The 17087-nt window shown below is 40.7% G+C and overlaps 1 protein-coding gene and 1 long non-coding RNA gene across 2 annotated transcripts in view; both read left to right on the top strand.

Annotated features, from left to right (window-relative positions):
• The window catches only part of ube2j1 (ubiquitin-conjugating enzyme E2, J1), an 84818-nt gene that overhangs the window by 8793 nt on the left and 58938 nt on the right, over positions 1-17087 (top strand).
• Positions 7076-8584, top strand: LOC307016868. The gene is made up of 2 exons (XR_013801942.1): positions 7076-8264; positions 8482-8584. It is a non-coding gene; the product is annotated as an uncharacterized lncRNA (long non-coding RNA).

Raw genomic sequence — 17087 nt, 5'->3', positions numbered from 1 at the left:
GGTCTGTGTTTACATTAGCAAGCATGCTAACACCCAGAGCTAAGCTGTACTGGAGAGAGTATGTGTAAAGAAGCAGGAAATAAAATGTACTCACCTTGTGGTAAACCTGCGAGAGAGAAAGCATTTGAGCTCCATACTGTTTCAGAAATAATCCTTGATGTGGTTTGGAACATAATATGGCGTTTAATAGAGTGGTGCAGGGATGACATATTTTTGTAGGCCGACCAGGAAGTAAGCTGCGCAAGGGTTCCCTCGACAAAAAAATAACGGAATTTCTCCATAGGATTTCGGAGTATTGTAAAAAATAAGATCTGTGGAAAACGAACCTGTTTGATAAATGCACGTTTTGTTCAGCCGGATAATCTCCACATGTCTACCCTACTTTTTTGATTTATGAATCATAAATCTATTGGGTCTGTGACTGAGGGCGGTGGGGACCAGTGGCAGAACTACATCCTGTAATCCTGTCACAGTTGGTTGGTTGACAGCCATTGAGTTGGAACTTGATTGTCAAGTTTTTATTGCTCAGTTTTAAAGGGCCCATGTCATGGCCATTTCTACTGATCATAATTCCATTGTTGAGGTCTACTAGAATAGATTTATACTGTGCAATTTTCCAAACTCACATTGGTTTCTCATACAGCATCTCTGTATAGTATGTGTATTCACTCTCTGTCCTAAACACCTTGTTGGAGCTCCTCCCTCCCTGTGAGCACACTGTGCTCTGATTGGTCAGCTCGCCCACTCTGTTCTGATGAGATCACCACTGTTACAGCGGAACATCAGTGATTATGTGTTACAATGGCGTTTGTTAGCAACCAGAAAATTACACCAGTAAAGACAAATAGATGAGAATGCTGCGTGGGGTCTGGGTGCCGTGTTGGCGTGACGTTGCGCGGTTCGCTGCTGCGGACAGTGTGAGCTGGGTTCATTTCCTGCTTGCTGCGTGGGGTCTGCGAGACAGCGAGACATCGCGAATGGACGCGGGAAGGGGAGGGGGCTGAGGGGGCTGCAGCACCCTAATCTGCGAGGCTCCACTAGCACCCGCAACTTTTCTGTGTTAGAGTTTTACTCGCTATAGGGTGTACTTTGAGGGTTTTTGACTCTGCAGACCGTTTAAATCCATACAAATCTTCATAACACACAAGGGGACGGGTAATAACCGGAAAAGCATGACATGGGACCTTTAATATTCAGAATTTCAGAATTACTGTATCATAGTGCTAATCTAACTGGAAAAAATAACATTATCTAATGATTTTAATTTTAAACTAGCTAAATTCTGGTATAATAATTACATTTTTACTTACTTTTGAATTAGGTATTCGCTTGGAGTTTAAAAAGGGCTATGTGCTATATATTTGAATTGGGGGAATAAGATAAAAGAGCTTCCTGTAGGAACTTGAAGGTTGCTCAAAGCTATTGGCACCCATTAGGTTCATTTAGCCATACGGACCGAGATAACAGCCTGGAGTCTGGAAAATTATTATTATCTTCTAAATGATTGTATACTGATGTTGCACCCTTTAAACGAACCTTGCATTTGCCAACTGTTTCTATTTTTAATCAAGGATGGCCCTTTATTTTTCTGTGTAGTTCCATGATGAGCACATCCACAGTGCTGTGAATTACATATCTGATTTTGAATGCTTCAGTTAATACACCCTATGGCGTATGATATTTCTATATCCCATCCTCTCTCTACCTTATCATACATTACTGTTTTCTTTAAATTCAAGAGCTGACGGAAAGCTTAGCGGGATTAGTTCCCTTTTGTTCTCCTGCCTTAACCTTTTAGCTGAATGTTGTGAAAGAAGCAGCAGCAGAAGAGCAATAAAAGGTGCTCAGAATTTCGAGGAGTCTTTTTCTCCATTTTCTCTGCTCTTTCGCATCTTTAAAGTTGGCCTGTTATTGTGCAATGTGTCCCCTCTCTCCCCTCTGGAACAACTTAATTACCAGTGGCAAACACTCAGAATACATGTTACGTAAGATGATTTTGCGTAGGCCTTGGGCCAGTGACTGGACCTCCGCCAGCCCAACTGAGGCCTGAGGCCTGTTTGGGAAAGGGCTTTTCCTTGTCATCTCTGCTTACTGTTACCGGAAGGAAGAGCCAAAAATGGGCATTGGATATGGAGCACTAGAGAGCCTGTAACAGTGCACCCAAGCACTGGCAGGGACTGTGGAGTTAAGAGGATGCTGTGCTGAGACCTGAAATGCCGAGAGCCGCATTTGTCAGAAGCTTACGTCAGAGGCGGGGGCGGGTTCTACATGAGCAACAACAGTTTGTGGCAAATACGACGAAGAGAAGAACGTTGTAGCGAAAGCGTCCTGCTGAGATTGAAAATTTACTACGCAATCACACATGATACAAACCTCGCTGAACATTATCAGGCATACGTGTGACACATTATTTATTATTCACAATACTAACCACCTGTTACTTTGAACAGCAGCATACCACTTTTGACCATTGGCATTTTTTTGTTTTTATGCTGGGTATCAGGTTTATTGAATACATACACAAGTTGTCAGGTCAGAATATCAGAAGATATATGATAGTACAATTCCCCATCTATACATATGCTGGTAAAAAATGGCTAGTGCCACATTGATAGCAATGAGTACCTACTCATTCCTATGTTGAAAATTAAATATGACATACCTGATTCTGCGACTGCATTCTTCCTTTTAACATCCCAAATTATTACTGGGCTACTCCAGACATTTAAAATAATTACAGCGTATTCTAAAAGGAATAAAAACAGACCTCTATTACTAGAGGTCTGTTTGATTGTCAAAGCTGATTAGTGGCTTGTCACTAAAGTGAGCCTTGGCTAACTTCAGGGCTAACACCAGTCACTTTCATCAACAGACAAGACATGATATATTGGCTTAAGAAGTTGTAGCATTTTTTCAGACAGATTAATTGCACACACACTGACATTGCAATATTATTTTTGAGAAATATATGAAATTATCAAACACTTCCTGCATTTAACTTTTAAAATCAATCTGGTGCACTTTCAGAAAAGAATTAAGAGGCGATATAGACAATGTTGTACTCTTGTAAACAATTGTGTTCTCTAGTAAACAAATTTAATAATACAAAAATTGGTTATGAATGGTGACAACATGGCAACATTTCTGATATGCAGCTGAGTTTTCTACAAGCAGACCAAGCTCACAGCGTCAATATCGCAGGCAATCATGTTCACTTAATTGTCGCAAGCCAAAATCGTTTTTGTGATTTACTGTATATCCCATTAACTGCAGCCCTACCACAAAATGTTTATTACTGTTTTGTGTTTTAATATTGGGATCTCCGTCAAAAGTCCACATTCATGCAGCTCTGCTTTTGCATGTATTGTATGATGTTTTTACTGATTTAGATCAGAACACTTATTTGCAATTGCAATAATGTCTATGTAAAAAAAAAAATATATTCTTATAAATGTCCCTATACTTATTTTTTAAGGTCATAATACCTTCCTATGTATGTCACTTAGTCGTACTTAAATTGCTGCTACTCATTTTTTAGCCATGGTTGTGTACTTATTTGCATCTCATTTTTATTTTATTACTAATGTCTGCTGTTCTTTTTTATTATTGTTTGCCATTTTTGCTGTAACACTGTCAATTTCCTCGCTGTGGGAATGATAAAGGAATTCTGATTCTGAACTAGGAAAATTATAATTGGCCCAAATTGTCCTTAATGATAAGTCAATGAAAGGGATTTTTTACATGGCTGGGTGGACAGACTGATGGACTGATAGCTTGACATGAGAGATCAGGTGTCGCTCTCTGAGATTTGGACACATCTTGTCCATGACCCGAGGAGTCCCAGGCTTAGCTTAAGTTGCCCGTGGCCCTGCCATCAAAGCTGGAGCTGTCCACAACCCTCCCAGAATGCGCTGGTGGATGAGGCACTGAAAAGACTCTTTAAAGTGGTTCATCTCTCATTCTGAAGGGTCTGTCGAGCCCTGATAGCCTATCACACCTCTGAAGGCTCCTAAATTCCTCTCTGCAGGGCACTGATGGATTCCCCAAGTGGAAAACCATGACTTACTGGTTGCCTGGAAGATAGAGAGATTATTTTAACCTGAATAGCTTTCAGTTATAGCTCTCTCAGTCTTGCCATTTCTCTTCATCGCCCCAGCTAAAAAGTGTGTTTCTCTCTGACCCTCAGCACCAGTATGTTCTAGAATGTTGAACTGAACTTCCCTAAACAAAGTAAACATGCCGCTAACACATTTTTAGGTAGGAAAAACACATGATTAGATAAGCAGCAAACATTTCAAGAAATACATATTTTAAAAAAACATTTTTTTGTTGGTTTGCCTAAAAAAAAAATATATCTAAGTAATAAAATAGTCATCATTGATTTAAAAATAGGATGAGAAAGGAAACTATTGTAATCTGTACATGGACCTTTGTCTTCTTTTAGCCCTGGAAATGGGTGTATACTATGTACACATATATACAGTATGTACGTGTGTATATATTTGTATATGTATATATTCATACACACATGTAAACCTACCTCCGACGTTTGCAGTTAAAATGACGTAATCCATTATTTGGGTCGGAAAATAAGATACTGACACGACCAGAGACAAGACAGAGTACTACAGATTGTATGTGTAGGAAAGAGGTGCACTTACGGAGAGGGTGACATCGACGTGCCATGAGAATTTCAGAATGACGGCATATCTTAAAGAGGACGATAGGACAGAAACTGAGTTTTTCTTACTGAAACCGTGTGTTTTTTTACCTATCCACCCGGCCTTCTCCCTACATGGACTCTCTGGATTGCAGCCCATCAGGTCCTGACTCATGATTGTGTGCATTACTTTCAATTGTGTTATGAACGTTATATACAAATTAAAGTACAATACTTTTTGGAGGGGAGGGGGGGTGGGGTGGAGAGCACGCTCGTGAACTGTCAACGGGGGAAGAGCACGCTCGTGCCGGTGTTACAGTATAAGTTGAGTCATGACAACTGGCGACATTCTATTATTTTCGTCATAGGAATCCGGGGCGTGTACATTGAGGACCCATTGTTGACTTACCAGGAAAGAAACATCGTTTGTCGTTTACGTTCATCTTTTGCTATATCTGCCTTCCTAAGATCACTTTGCTGCACATTCAGTACTCGTATGTGAGGTTGCGGGTGAGAGTCCGATATTGTGACGCTTACAGGGAGGTATCAAACATTACAAAGTAGGTGACTGTGTGGACGCCTGTTCAAAACATTGCAAACTTCAATAAATCATTTAAATTATATATTTGTGTCCGACTTTCATTTGTTCATCGTTCTTAATGTGATGTATAGTAGCTTTGATAGCTGTCCATACCTTCAGACAGCCTAAAAGTAAAACACAAGTTGTTTATTCACAGCCCGAACGCTCATCGAGATGACTGGATCAGTCATGACAACTTGTGATCAGCTCCGATTAAATTGTGATATCAATTCTGTAGCTAACCTCCAGGGAGCACGTTTATTTTATGAAATACCTGCATCCCTCTCATCACAACAAGACTCTACACTGTGCAGGAAAAACAATTACATACATGAAAATAACCTTGATGCATGGGAATTAAACACACAAACTATCTTCCGTGGCTATACTGATATGTCACAGTAACGGTAAACCACAGAAAAGTAAGTCCAGCGGGGCACAAGTTGAATACATATAATACGGTAGTTCTATTATGCCTTTAAGCCTATACGTTTAACCCATAAGAACCAGGACCCATTTCTACTTTTGGGGAAATTAAGGGGAACGTCATTTAGAATAAATAGACACATTTCTGACAAGTAACCTCCCTAGTGTCAAATATCTGGGCTTTAATGGTAAAGTAACTCTTATTTATAACTTAATTAACAAGGATGATGTTTTGGTTTGCATTTGTTTGAACATACTATGAATTGAAGAATAAAGCATATGTTAACTAAATATAATTGAATCTGCTAAATTAACTGACCAGACCATAATCATATTTCTAATTGTGCATATATGTCACTCCGGGTTTACTGTGAATGTTTAGGGTTAAAGTCCCGATGTGACACCATGTGTCACAGCAATATTTATTCATTTCAATTTCATCAAGAAATGTTTCCACAACAGGTTAAATGTAATCAGAATCAGAATACCTTTATTCGTCCCACAGAGGGGACATTTACATTTGTTACAGCAGAAAAGAGCCGAAGACAGCTTAATGTTTAACAAATGACATGTCATGTAAGCATTTTTATTCTTAAATGGCTTGAATATTAACTTTAACAACAAAAAACCTTTCCAAATCTAGCTAGTTCTGTCACATGTTTTAGCCTGACACATGGACATCTTGGACATGTTGTTATGGGAAGACAAAAGCAAATGACAAGGACCATGACCCCAGACTGTTCAGTGTGTGTCACTTTGGGACTTCATGAGATAAAAAAGGCTAAAGCTGTATAAGGAACTTTCCAGAACATTTAAATTTCATGTGACACCCGTGTCTAAGCAATTCTGTCTGCCTTCCGTGTTCCTGTTGTTATTTACTTCCTCTCTGCCTTCTTCTGATGATTTATCTGTTAGTTTTTGTGTTTAATTCCCATGCATCAAGGTTATTTTCATGTATGTAATTGTTTTTCCTGCACAGTGTAGTCTTGTTGTGATGAGAGGGATACAGGTATTTCATAAAATAAACGTGCTCCCTGGAGGTTAGCTACAGAATTGATATCACAATTTAATCGGAGCTGATCACAAGTTGTCATGACTGATCCAGTCATCTCGATGAGCATTCGGGCTGTGAATAAACAACTTGTGTTTTACTTTTAGGCTGTCTGAAGGTATGGACAGCTATCAAAGCTACTATACATCACATTAAGAACGATGAACAAATGAAAGCCGGACACAAATATATAAGTTAAATGATTTATTGAAGTTTGCAATGTTTTGAACAGGCATCCACACAGTCACCTACTTTGTAATGTTCGATACCTCCCTGTAAGCGTCACGATATCGGACTCTCACCCGCAACCTCACATACGAGTACTGAATGTGCAGCAAAATGATCTTAGGAAGGCAGATATAGCAAAAGATGAACGTAAACGACAAACGATGTTTCTTTCCTGGTAAGTCAACAATGGGTCCTCAATGTACACGCCCCGGATTCCTATGACGAAAATAATAGAATGTCGCCAGTTGTCATGACTCAATTTATAGAGAGGCGAAGTCACGCCCATCTACTTCCGGTCCATGGGACCCCGGAAGCGAAAAATTATACATTGAATTCAATGGAGAGAGAAAACGTATCTTTTGATCCCGTTTGAATTGTGCCACGAACTACACATATGATGTTTGTCAATCTTAAACAATCATTTCCATGTCAAAAAAGTCACATTTTGTCGTAAAACTGTTGAAATATAAGACTATGAAAAATATGCGACTACAAAGACTACAAATCCCAAATCCCATTCTGGGTCGCGCATGTGATGTCACAGGCGATAATGCTCCAAGTGGTTGCGACTCGTAATTAAAGCGAAAAAGAAGATTTCATAACTGATTTATTCCCTCCAATAAATATAAGAGATTATTCCAATAAATTCACTTTTACAAGATGCCTGTGTGCTTTTGTACCATGTTGTAATCACAAAAGTGATCATACCACTTGCTCGTTCTATCGCTTCCCGTCTTATGAAAGGACCAGGAGTCGCTGGATCAGACATATCAGGTAATATCATAGGTAATATACATGTTGTGCATGGAACATAGTCAAGTTGGCTACCTAGCTAGTAGCGACGAGTAGCGAGCACGTTAGTTAGCATTACATTACTTAGTCTTGTCATTTTTAGTAGCCTTACCATGAAGTTATTATTTTATTACATGAAGTACACCAAAATGTTAAACAGTAAGAGTAGTCATCATGGTAAGTATTTCGTGAAACATTTGAAGAGTAGCCTACTGCGCCCTCCACCGGGTGCTAAGGAAGCAGTTCAGGGAGAGTCGAAGGAAGGCAGGCAGGCAGGGAGCTTTGCATGACATTCTTCTGGACATGTGTCATTGTGATGACAGTGAGGGTGAGTCAAGCTGTTTGTTGGAAAGACAGTAGTTGAGTGATTACTGAGAGAAAATTATTAAAAGAGATAATTATTCAGTGTTTTTACTTTAAATTGTTGTTACTGACCTTTTTCTCTTTTATTTTCTTTACCTCACCTGTAACTGCTGAGACCCTGAGGAACATGCACACTGACCTGCTCTGGCAACCTGATTTCCACTGTACGTAATAGTATTTGGTTATGGTATATTATTTATATACATCAAAGGCACAATGCACCCCCCAGAGAGACACATGTATTGAGTGTGATATTTTGCATAGGTCATGTGAAATCATCTTTACATACTAGAAAACTGTAGGAGCGGCAACTTGTTTTGAAATTGAATTAATATCCGATAATAAAGTTGATCTGTTTTCTTTATTCTTCTCTCTTCCCAGCTCCATCCATCACCGTTCTCTGTTCCTGCAGGTCCTGCTTGCTAATAAATGCTTTATTTTTTTACACAATTACAAATAAAGTCAATGTATTGTATGACATGAAGTTGTGCTTCATTCTGAGTCAATAATAAATTCATTCTGCCTTCAACTGCAAAATGATTGTGGACTGCACCGACATCCATGTAGCTGCCCCCCAGTAAGATGAACCAAGCAAAGCTGACACAAAGCTGTGCTCTTAAGTTGACATGAAGAATTTGTGAAATATTGGTAATTATTTGGAAAAAATGACTGACAATGCAGAAAACTTTTTTTATTTAGGAACAGTGGTCTGGTGAAGCATTTATCACTACATATGTGTCACACTTAAAAGGCCAAACACACCTCGTTTACAACTCCCCAGTTGACAGCCATGACTCCGTCTAAATTGTACCCCCCAAGCACCCTCTTCATGAGGGACGCGCATGGAGTGGATGAAAGTCCCGACCTCAGCACAGCACCAAAATTGCTGGCTGTCAACCTGCCCTGCCTGTGTAACTGCCACTGAGGATGTGTCTGCTGTCCTACGGTGGCTGTCTGGATGGCAGCTTAATGGTCTCTGCTCAGTCGCATTGAGGCAAGAATTGCCTCAAGCCCCCGACCCCCATGCTCCTTCACCAGCTCCGGCACGTTGAAAATGGCCTGATGTTGAGGCTGCAGCTCTGGCTCAGGTGACAAAAGCCATGCCATGCCACGCTGCGCCCCTCAGTGCAGACCTAAACCAGTCTACTTCCTCAGTGGCGATGTCTCTGGCCAGTGGGTTGTATGTCTCCTCTTGCTGTTGGTAGAGTTGAGACACCGGCTGGACTACTTTTGAAGTGCCAGGCTTCCTCCACTGGCACTCAACTTCTGTGGAGCTGATCTGCCACATGGCAAATATTGCCAATGCTGCAGCGTGGCTGCATTTGTACATCCCCCGTGCACAACCACAGACAGCGCTCTGCATCGCGGCATCCTCTCCCATGTAGATCTGTACAAATAAAGTAAGTACCATGTTTGTTAACATGCTATAATAGATTGAATGAGCAATACAAGGATGGTCCAGATCTGGGGGTGGGAGGGTTTATTTTTCCATTGTTTTGTCCTCTTGTCTGATTGTTGTTATTGTTTGTTTTTTCTGAAGTTTTTGTAATTTGTGTTGTATTGGTTGTGATTGTACATTGTATTTTTTTTTAAATGTGTATTACATTTTTGAAAAACATTTGATCAACAAAAAAGGATTTGGTCAGGATCTAGACTCAGTGTGTAGTTTATGAATTAATCAATGCTCTCTACATTAGGAAAACACATACCAGTGTACCAGAGGGAGTCACACACAGCTGTGCCTAGATAACCAAACAAATTGACAAGATAACCAAAATCCTTGAATCTACACACAGCAAATAAACTCAAATGACACAACGAGATGTAAAAAGGAGATCACACATATAGTCGATATAAAACTGGCCGCTTCAATCTGAAGAGCAACTAAAACAAAACACGGGAGTATACCTTGTTCTTGTGAACACTAATGTTATCCACAGCATACACACCCGTATACAGTACACCCGTTCTAGGTTCTGATTGGCTCTCTAGGTTGGCATTCTAGCTTCTGACTGGCTGTCCAGGTTGTCAATCACAGCCGTGGTTCATATTATGCTAGTCGACTCGTAACATTGCTAAACTTTTTTTCTTGACGGTTTTCTCAGTCAACTAATGCTATTGATAACAGTAACATAAATTAACACAGCCCTGCACACTGCAGTCATTATATGCCGGGTCTGTGGTTCATCATCTTCTTTTTCATTCTCCTCCTTATTGACTGACATTAACGTTAAACATTGCACTCATGTTACTCACCGAAACCTTGTAAAGCCGGTCCCGCATGCTGGCTCTTACAGAACCGACTAACTCCCCTTTCGTGTATGTACAGCTCTCAACGGGCCCAGACTTGTAGTGATTTTCACCTCGTTTTATACTTGTATTCTCATTCTGAAAGAATGAGGTGAAATGTTCCAACGTGACGGTCATCTTTGTGTTGGTGACGCGTATTGTGCGGGACCAGAGACATGTAGTTCACTGAGCGGCTTAACATAAAAAAATGTGTTACTTCACAGTTTTACGACACATTTTAATTTTTTTGACTTGCAAAATGTTCTTTTAAATTGACAAACATCATATGTGTCATTCGTGGCACAATTCAAACGGGATCAAAAGATACGTTTTCTCTCTCCATTGAATTCAATGTATAATTTTCCGCTTCCGGGGTCCCATGGAGGCTCCCGGAAGGGGAGGGACTTCGCCTCTCTATACTGTAACACCGGAACCTCGCTGCGGGGAAATTTTGGCGCTGTTCCGAGTTTGGTCTAATCTGTCAAAATGACAGACTGCTTTCAGATTTTTCTGTCATTGGTAAAAGAAATCCGTCATAGAAGGAAAATATTCGGTTAACACGACCACTGGTAGTGGAGTAAATGTACACCATTGACCTCTGAACTGTAGTGGAATAGAAGTACAAAGTAGCATAAAATGGAAATACTCAATTAAAGTACAAGTATCTCCAAAGTGTGCTTAAGTACAGTACTTGAGTAAATGTACTTAGGACCCGGCCACACGAGGACGCATACGGCTAAACGCATAGGATTAACGCAAACACAATCGCAAAAAAGCTTCTGTCCACACGCAATGTTCACCGGATAATGTCTGTCCACACGAGACAGCTCCGCTTAGCTCCAACCGCTGGAGAAGCTGCAGTACATATGCAGGAGCCTGTATGTGGCGCTGTAACTTCCTCCACAAAAGCAGCGAAGAAGCATGGTTGTCATGGTTGCCCTTCTGTTTATTCTCCGCGGTGGGGGCCGAGGGAACCGGGCAGAGTTTTTCGCCAGTCAACGTGTGTTAAAGTTGAAATCTTCCGGACAAAATTATAAAAGTGCCGGTCAAAGGTCTTCTTTGTTATTTATTGAGCTTTAAAACAAATGAATAACGAATCTATATAATATAATAATATAATACATGGAGCCTCTCTTTTTCCTCCCTCTCTTCGGACAGCGTCAGTGTCTGTCTCAAGCAGCAGCTGGTCCAGTAATGAGTGACCCGACCGACAGTAAAAATAAACATATTTATAACTAGTTTAGGTAGTTTGAGAGGTAATTAAAATAGCTAATGGTGATGATCTGACTTGAAGTGTGTGTTTTGCTCCTTTCACCGCTGCATCACAGCGGGAGGAGCTGCAGGTGAGCAGAGCTGCGTGTCTCCGTCCTGTCAGATTAGACTTCACTCGCGTTTATGTCCATATCGAGAGAAAGATAAATAATCTGAATTCAGTGTGCAGTTTACTTTGACCCGGGGGTGAGCAGCAGAGGTGGGGAGAGGCGGGGCTATTGCGTCATCATTATCAGAAAAATGATCGTATAGGGCGTACACACGGAGCCGTTGGACCCCCCCAGAGCGTTGCGTATGCCGTTCTATCCACCTTGGGACCAGTGGCGTTTTCTCCTGGAGGCCAAGGGAAGCCAGGCTTCCCCTGTTTTTTCGGATTGTAGTTATAATTTTAATAAATAAATAAAAACACTTCGTTTAGTTTCGGAATTTTTTTGTTGTGTGTTGCTGCCGGCCCGTCTCTCCCCCATTCTCATTGAGTATTTTACAAAGAGTGAAACAGCGCACCTCTAGATGTTATGGTGAAACAGTATATTGCACTCTCTGTTGCGAGAGGAGGCCAGCCGAAATTTGCTTCCCTTGGTGAAAAAAAATGGAGGGATTGACCAATCAGATGAGGCTCACGTCATGCCCCTGCCAACCTGTGATTGGTCAGGGCCATGCCAAGGGAAGCCAGAGGCGACTGGCTTCCCTTGCCTCACAATCCAATCAAATCGCATCAACTTAGTGGCGCAGTGACGCGTCCCAAAAAGCGGAAGTAAGCTGCGCTCGGTTTCCCTTGACAAAATAGCAATGGGATTTCTCCATAGGATTTTGGAAAATAGCTTGAAAAAAGGTCAGTGGAAAACGAACCTGTTAGGTAAATGCACTTTTTGTTCAGTCGGATAATATCCACATGTCTACCCTACTTTTATAATTTTCGAATCATAAATCTAATCGATAGAAGATAGATAGCGTCACTGCACCACTCTAACCGCCGTTAGAAAGTAGCAAGCAACTGAAGCAAGTGCAATTATGGAGGGTGGAGATTTGGAGTATTTAATCAAAAATAATTGGACTAAACTTCCGCTGCAGCAGCAACAACAAATACAATCTGATGACAGGCCAATGCCCAAACTGGAGCTGTGTACAGCGAGGAACAAAGGAGCGAACCGGGGACGTAAAAACGTTAAAGGTCTCCTGATTTAGTTTGTGAATGAATGCTTATTAGAGTTTCGGCTGGAGAGTGCGTGCGGACCTGTCGGTCAGATAACAGGCGTGTGTAAGTCCTGCATCTGTATGATACAAATGTGTGTAAAATGATACCGGGCGCTGTAATCACTCATCTGGTTAAGTTTACATTGACCACCACCCCCCCCCCCCCCCCCCCACCCCAAAAGAAAGGACGTATTATTGGCTTCCCCTAATTTTTTCCCCACGCCACGCTACTGCTTGGGACCCGTTATCGTTTCCGCAGTTGTTTGCTGTCATATTCGGTCGTCCTTGTGTGGCCGAACGGTCTATATGACACTAAACAGTAACGCAAACGACCGTTTTCGTCCTCGTGTGGCCGGGGCCTTAGTCACTTCCCACTTCTTCCTCCAGGCCGAGAAATTACGTGATTGTTGGCTGATATTTTTGCAATGTGTTGAAGTGCGACTATATGGCCAAGATGCTGCAACATGAGGCAACACAACATTTGTCTCAGTCTTTGATTTTAACTATCATGTAGAAAAAGTTTTAAATATTTTGCCCTGTAGACTAGACCCTCCAGAAAAGCGCGATTCTGCGATCGCAGAATTTACCGCATAATCAGCAAAATGGCGCAGATTTTTAAAAGGCCGCATATTTATCAAAAGGCCGCATAATCCCTGCATTATTCCACACAAAGTTGAGAAAAAAAAAAAGTTAACTCGTCTTGACGTGATGTCATCAGCTCGCGCATCACAGAATGTAAACAACACTGTATAGAGTGAACGTGTGGAGCTCACACGATATAGAAAACACCAAGATGAAAAAATCTAAGTCATCTCATTTACAGACGAACAATTCTGCTAAAGACCGGGTAAAAAGTGGGGGGAAACTATTCTGCACCCCGTGCAACTCTGTGTTGGAGCATAAGAGAAAATCGAGGGTGACGACCCACTTTGATTCATTCAAACATTCGAAAATGCTTTCTGCTGCTGCGGACAAGAAAGCCAAACAACTCACGTTCACCCAGGCATCAACCTCCAAAACCCTTTCGAGGGCTACAAGAAACGAGGTGAGTAGCCGACAAGATTGAAGCTGATCAGATAGCGAACGAGTAAATGAAAACAGAATGAGGCGGAGAAGTGTGTGTGTGTGTGTGTGTGTGTGTGTGTGTGTGTGTGTGTGTGTGTGTGTGTGTGTGTGTGTGTGTGTGTGTGTGTGTGTGTGTGTGTGTGTGTGTGTGTGTGTGTGTGTGTGTGTGTGTGTGTGTGTGTGTGTGTGTGTGTGTGTGTGTGTGTGTGTGTGTGTGTGTGTGTGTGTGTGTGTGTGTGTGTGTGTGTGTGTGTGGTGTGGGGGGGGGGAGAGGGTGTGTGTGTGAGATTAAAATAGCCCAATTGCTTTTACAATAAATAAACATTGAATGTGTTTAATTGAATAGTACAGGGGTTTAACGTTAGTGGCAGGTTGTTTGTGAGAGAGAATAAATAAGACAGCCCAATATTTAAAAAAAACATTTATAATTTTTTCCCGCATATTTCGCAAGTTTCCGCATATTTCGCAACTTCCCGCAATTATTTCACCGCATAAAATCACATAAAAACCCCGCATATTTAATCGCATAATCAAGGATTTTAGCCCGCGTTTTTCTGGAGGGTCTAGTAGACACATTCAGACCGTGAGCAGCTCTGCTCAGTCAGGCGCAGCTTGGCTTTGGTTGGAAGCGTAGATGCTGTTGGTAGGACCAGTAGGCTGCTGTTAAAGTAAAAACACAAACATCTTGACCGTGAGAAGCCGCACGGCTGCTTCAGGCACAGATGGGTCAAAGTACAGGTCTTCATCTATTTTTCGTCCAGCAATATGTAGGGGGAGAGATTTTGCCAAGTTGAAAAAGTCTGGATTGTTTTGCAAAGGTCTACATAACTTTGCAACACAGTGCTATTTACTAAATTCCCAGGACACACATAGTATTATTACATATTAGTACTTGTGATTCTACAGCCAAAGCCCATACTAAATAAGGCAATTGTTCAGAAAAAGCTGGCCTCATCCTAAACCATAAATCCTGCTAGTACTCCATCAGAATAACATTCTGTTTTTATTTAACCTGTTAAACCCCCCCTCCCCCCCCCCCCCCCCCTCAACAATATTCACGAAACTGTGTCTCAGGGCTTCTTAACATATAACAACCTATTAATGTGTCATACCGACTTAACGGGAAGAAACTCAGCTACAGAGAAGAACCGGTTTAGCCCAAGAAAAGCAAAAGAACGGTTCTTGAACCGGATCCGGTTAGGTGCAAAAGGGCCAAATTATTTGATGTGGATATTGTGATATGATATCAGCAGTAGTGGATATTATGATAACCAATTATATATTTGTGTAGCCTATAAAACTGAATAGTTATGTGATAACATTTTTTGTGCCTTGAACTGTCCCTCTGCCTTTTTGGTGCTTACATATCACACCACATTCATTTACCTGATTAAGAAAATAAGATGTCTTTATTAATCAGTTCTTCACTCTTACACACCTATACGCACGAAATACACGAACAGCACTAATTACCACACTAAAAAACTGAAACGTTGTCTTTAATTAAATGTATTATGTCAACAAATTTCACATAACTGTATTAGGTAAATTGAAAGCAATAATATTAAGTTGAACCTAATATTTTTTATTTAAACGTCATGTTATTGCTTTCAATGAACCTTATACAGTTGTGACACATCTGTTGACATAATACATTTAATTAAAGTCACCGTTTGAGTTTTTTCAGTGATGTTACTCTGTATTTTTTTAGGTCAGGACCTTAACTAGCCACCCTTCGGTTCCCAAGCCTAGTTCCTAAATAATGAGCTACTCCTACTCCAATCGTAATTTCTACAGATGTTCACATTAAAGTCAGGACTATGCAATATGACTGAATTTAAAATGAGGTTCTGGTTCAGGAAAAAAAACTTCAAAACTGATGATATCGGTGGTTGGATCCCCGGCCACTGTAAGGCAAGGCAAGGCAAGGCAAGGCAAGGCAAGTTTATTTATATAGCACCTTTCAAAACAAGGCAATTCAAAGTGATTTACAAAAAATGAAAGACATTAAGAAAATGGCTTTTAAAATCAGTCATTAAAAAGAAAAGATAATAAAATAAACATTAAAAGAAAAAAATACGTGGGTAAAAGTTACAGTGCAGTTTAAGATATGAATAGTTCAATTAAAAGCAGCGAAAAAAAGAAAAGTCTTTAGTCTGGATTTAAAAGTAGTTAGAGTTGCAGCGGACCTGCAGGTTTCTGGGAGTTTGTTCCAGATATTTGGAGCATAATAACTGAACACTGCTTTACCATGTTTAGTTCTGACTCTGGGGACAGAAAGCTGACCAGTCCCTGAAGACCTGAGAGATCTGGATGGTTCATAATTTAGCAGGAGGTCAGAAATTTATTTTCGGCCTAAACCATTCAAAGCTTTATAAATCAGCAGCGGTATTTTGAAATCTATTATTTGACACACAGGAAGCCAGTGTAAAGACTTCAGAACAGGAGTGATGTGATCCACTTTCTTAGTGTTAGTGAAGACTCGAACAGCAGCGTTCTGAATTAGCTGCAGCTTTCTAATAGATTTTTTAGTGAGACCCGTAAAGACACCATTACAGTATTCCAGTCTACTGAAGATAAAAGCATGGACAAGTTTTTCCAAATCCTGCTGTGACATTAGTCTTTTAATCCTAGATATATTCTTTAGGTGATAGTAGGCTGATTTAGTTTCTGTTTTAATGTGACTGTTGAAACGCTAACTTTTATACGTTCCGCCTTGGCTCCAAAAACCATTACCTCCGTTTTATCTTCGTTTAATTGGAGAAAGTTCTGACACATCCAATCATTGATTTGTTCAATACACTTACTCAGTGTTTGAATTGGAGCATAGTCTCCTGGTGAAATTGTTACGTACATTTGTGTGTCATCCGCATAGCTATGGTAACTTATTTTGTTGTTGTTCATTATCTGAGCCAGTGGTAGCATGTAGATGTTAAAGAGAAGAGGCCCCAAGATGGAGCCTTGAGGTACCCCACATGTCATATTTGTCAACTCAGATGTGTATTTACCTATAGAAACAAAGTTTTTTCTGTCCTTTAAGTAGGATTCAAACCCATTTAGAACTGTTTCCGAAAGTCCCACCCAGTTTTCTAGTCGATCGAATAATATGTTGTGGTCAACAGTGTCAAACGCAGCACTGAGATCTAATAATACTAACACTGAAGTTC

This window comes from Notothenia rossii (assembly GCF_949606895.1).
Source record: "Notothenia rossii genome assembly, chromosome: 8".
NCBI lineage: Eukaryota > Metazoa > Chordata > Actinopteri > Perciformes > Nototheniidae > Notothenia > Notothenia rossii.
This window is presented reverse-complemented; position numbering and strand designations above follow the sequence as displayed.